This window comes from Protomyctophum parallelum, assembly GCF_964188405.1.
Source record: "Protomyctophum parallelum genome assembly, chromosome: 17".
Classification (NCBI taxonomy): Eukaryota; Metazoa; Chordata; class Actinopteri; order Myctophiformes; family Myctophidae; genus Protomyctophum; species Protomyctophum parallelum.
This window is the reverse complement of record NC_139719.1, coordinates 47,089,062-47,094,061: the sequence shown is the minus strand read 5'-3', so window position 1 is coordinate 47,094,061 and position 5,000 is coordinate 47,089,062. Positions and strand designations below refer to the sequence as shown.

Below are 5,000 nucleotides of genomic sequence, written 5' to 3'. Positions count from 1 at the left end.
AGGTTCTATATTGTTCGGTTCTATGGACATTTATGTTAAATAAAACAACTGATAATTAAAGCGTCTCTTCATCTCTTGAATAGTTTTCACTTCGTTTTAGTCACATTTTAGTCACCTGGAATTTTTTTGTGTTAGTCTAGTTTTTAGTCGACTAAATGTACAGTTGATTTAGTCGACTAAATGTCATAAGATTTTAGTCGACTAAATCTACAGTTGATTTAGTCGACTAAATGTCATAAGATTTTAGTCGACATGTATTTTGGGGCCTTGATGTCGTCGTAACATATCACATTGTAGATCTGCTATTTTCAGAGTTAACACTGCTTGTAGATCTGCTATTTTCAGAGTTAACACTGCTTGTAGATCTGGTATTTTCAGAGTTAACACTGCTTGTAGATCTGCTATTTTCAGAGTTAAAACTGCTTGTAGATCTGATATTTTCAGAGTTAAAACACTGCTTGTAAATATGTATTTGTCAGAGCTTCCAATGAGCCAACACACACTGACCACAGGGTGGCACTGTTGCTCTGTGGAAAAACACCTGCTCTACAAATACATGATTTATGTTGGTTTCCTTATTATAATAATATTAATGTTCAGAAGCATCTTCCATTGTGGATTGTGGTCATATGTATTAAATGTGTGTGTGTGTGTGTGTGTGTGTGTGTGTGTGTGTGTGTGTGTGTGTGTGTGTGTGTGTGTGTGTGTGTGTGTGTGTGTGTGTGTGTGTGTGTGTGTGTGTGTGTGTGTGTGTGTGTGTGTGTGTGTCTGTGTCTGTGTGTGTGTTTGGCACCTAGATTGCGTTTCTAATGTAATCCTGGGCTCTACACTCCCTCCGCCAACCTGGGGAGAGCAACGGACTGACCTCATGCTTCCTTCTATGCATGAGGAGTCCACGCTGCTTCTTTTCACCTGACAGGAGAGAGTTTCCCCGGCCGGACGTATCGCGTGGAAGGAACACGTTATTCCAACCAGTTCCTTTCCCCTCCATCAGACGCCCCGGCTGGCCAGGGGGAGGCAGTATAGAGACCAGTTCCTTTCCCCTCCATCAGGCGCCCCAGCTGGCCAGGGGGAGGCAGTATAGAGACCAGTTCCTTTCCCCTCCATCAGACGCCCCGGCTGGCCAGGGGGAGGCGGTATAGAGACCAGTTCCTTTCCCCTCCATCAGGCGCCCCGGCTGGCCAGGGGGAGGCAGTATAGAGACCAGTTCCTTTCCCCTCCATCAGGCGCCCCGGCTGGCCAGGGGGAGGCAGTATAGAGACCAGTTCCTTTCCCCTCCATCAGGCGCCCCGGCTGGCCAGGGGGAGGCAGTATAGAGACCAGTTCCTTTCCCCTCCATCAGGCGCCCCGGCTGGCCAGGGGGAGGCGGTATAGAGACCAGTTCCTTTCCCCTCCATCAGGCGCCCCGGCTGGCCAGGGGGAGGCGGTATAGAGACCAGGATTACTGCATATTTTCTTTGTGAGGGTAACCTACACACACACCTCTTTCGTTGCACAATGTCCTTCAGGCTTCATCAGAGCTGCCCCCTGTGGGACTGGAGTGACATTGCAGGACACACACACACACACACACACACACACACACACACACACACACACACACACACACACACACACACACACACACACACACACACAGCTGTCAGTGTGTCACTAGAGACATGTTCTACATTAGAGGTTAATGAAGGTGTAATTACACAGCAAGTAGACTGAGATCGCACACACACACACACACACACACACACACACACACACACACACATACACACACACACACACATAGACGCACACACACACACACACACACACACACACACACACATACACACACACACACACACACACACACACATAGACGCACACACACACACACACACACACACACACACATACACACACACACACACACACACACACACACACACATAGACGCACACACACACACACACACACACACACACACACACATACACACACACACACACACACACACACACACATAGACGCACACACACACACACACACACACATACACACACACACACACACACACACACACACACATAGACGCACACACACACACACACACACACACACACACACACACACACACACACACACACACACACACACACACATAGACGCACACACACACACACACACACACACACACATAGACGCACACACACACACACACACACACACACACACACACACACACACACACATAGACGCACACACACACACACACACACACACACACACACACACACACATAGACGCACACACACACACACACACACACACACACACACACACACACACACACACACATAGACGCACACACCTATATTGAGAAGTTGAACTTCAAACTCCATTTTAACATTTACAATTCAGGCATTTATCAGACTATTAATCCAGAGCGATTTACAATGAGCAAGAACAAAAAGCATGGCAATACATCACATACAAAGTAGTTATCATGAAACAGTAACAGTGGACTATCTATATAATTAAACTATACATATTTTAACCGTGATAGATTCATGTAAAACACGTCCTTTTCTCTGGTGGCTGATATTGTCCTTCTAATGAACGTTAGACTGGTTGGAAACACACGTCTCTGCTTCTGGTGGCTGATATTGTCCTTCTAATGAACGTTAGACTGGTTGGAAACACACGTCTCTGCTTCTGGTGACTGATATTGTCCTTCTAATGAACGTTAGACTGGTTGAAAACACACGTCTCTGCTTCTGGTGGCTGATATTGTCCTTCTAATGAACGTTAGACTGGTTGAAAACACACGTCTCTGCTTCTGGTGACTGATATTGTCCTTCTAATGAACGTTAGACTGGTTGAAAACACACGTCTCTGCTTCTGGTGGCTGATATTGTCCTTCTAATGAACGTTAGACTGGTTGGAAACACACGTCTCTGCTTCTGGTGACTGATATTGTCCTTCTAATGAACGTTAGACTGGTTGAAAACACACGTCTCTGCTTCTGGTGACTGATATTGTCCTTCTAATGAATGTTAGACTGGTTGAAAACACACGTCTCTGCTTCTGGTGGCTGATATTGTCCTTCTAATGAACGTTAGACTGGTTGAAAACACACGTCTCTGCTTCTGGTGACTGATATTGTCCTTCTAATGAATGTTAGACTGGTTGGAAACACACGTCTCTGCTTCTGGTGGCTGATATTGTCCTTCTAATGAACGTTAGACTGGTTGAAAACACACGTCTCTGCTTCTGGTGACTGATATTGTCCTTCTAATGAACGTTAGACTGGTTGGAAACACACGTCTCTGCTTCTGGTGGCTGATATTGTCCTTCTAATGAACGTTAGACTGGTTGGAAACACACGTCTCTGCTTCTCTGCAGTCACAGGTCAGACAAACAGAGAGGAGGATATTCAGTGTACACATGCCGATAAGGATAAATACTTCACATGGTTTAAATCTCCAAAAATGAGGTGTGCTGGCCTGGGTCATCATTACTATAAAAAACAGAGATCAATACACAAGAATCAAATCAACCACAGTGCTACTGTATGTCTTAGCATTTGAAATTATAATCTTCCTGACTTCCCATCTGAGTGATATGATAATAATTATGTTCCATTTGGTGACTGATATTGTCCTTCTAATGAATGTTAGACTGGTTGAAAACACACGTCTCTGCTTCTGGTGGCTGATATTGTCCTTCTAATGAACGTTAGACTGGTTGAAAACACACGTCTCTGCTTCTGGTGACTGATATTGTCCTTATTGTTTACGACATTAGCCTCAAATCTCAGATCGGATCAACTTCTCAAACCAGCAGAACCAGAAGAATTTTTTTGGAACTGATCAGATTTTTACAAAGCCAGCGAAGAAATAATTGGTATAACGGCTACGATTCAGTTTGGTGTTTGTGTGTGTGTGTGTGTGTGTGTGTGTGTGTGTGTGTGTGTGTGTGTGTGTGTGTGTGTGTGTGTGTGTGTGTGTGTGTGTGTGTGTGTGTGTGTGTGTGTGTGTGTGCGGTCTCAGACTTCATGTCATCACCTCTTTGACCACTGGCTTCACCTTTGACCTTTACACTAATAGAGATTTCACACAGTGCTGACGCACACACACACACACACACACACACACACACACACACACACACACACACACACACACACACACACACCAGTCAGAGGATAATCAATCATTTGATTCAGTTGAGATGTCAGCCGTCAATCAAACTGATGCAACAATACTAATTGTTACATACACATGCTGCATGCACACGACACACACACACACACACACACCACACACACACACACACACACACACACACACACACACACACACACACACACACACACACACAGACGTATTCACTTTCTAAACCAGAAGCGGCGATTCTGGATTAACCTTCATTGAGTTTTATCTAAACCTGAAGAATCGGTTTCCTCTTAAAACACTAAACAGTGTTTAGTGCAGATATACAAGCTCGTAGCGCGGCACTCCGTGCCGTGCTACAAGCTTGTAGATCTGCTATTTTTCAAAAGCTAAAGTATATTATAATGCTTAACCCATTCTGAACGGGAACCCATTTTGGTGTTAGCATCATGTTGTGCTTTAGCTATTGAAAAATAGCAGATCTACAAGCTTGTAGGTCTGCTATTTTTTTTAAATCGAAGAGCGACTGAATTTTTAAAAAATCTGATCTCAGGTCAGAATGGGTTAATCAGACCAGTGTGTGTCCAGTGGAAACCTCGTATGAATCTGATCTCAGGTCAGAATGGTTTAACCCATTCTGACCGGACCGTTAGCTCAACCGTCTGGGCCTCTAGAGGCTGCTGAGCCAGGCTGACGGTTAGCTCAACCGTCTGGGTAGCCTGGTTAATAAACCAGACTAATATCGCACGGACCGCGGGATATTAGTCTGGGGAGGCTCAGCTTCACGGACCATGGGATATTAGTCTGGGGAGGCTCAGCTTCACGGACCATGGGATATTAGTCTGGGGA

The 5,000-nt window shown here is 45.1% G+C and overlaps 1 protein-coding gene across 1 annotated transcript in view; it reads left to right on the top strand.

The window, feature by feature from the left end:
- Positions 1-898, top strand: part of LOC310875201 (ribonuclease P protein subunit p30-like) — a 20,397-nt gene extending 19,499 nt beyond the window's left edge. Inside the window, exon 13 of the mRNA XM_083788346.1 lies at positions 798-898. The gene's annotated coding sequence lies outside the window, so the exon portion shown is untranslated. The remainder of the gene's footprint in view (positions 1-797) is intronic.
- Positions 899-5,000: the final 4,102 nt, after the last annotated feature.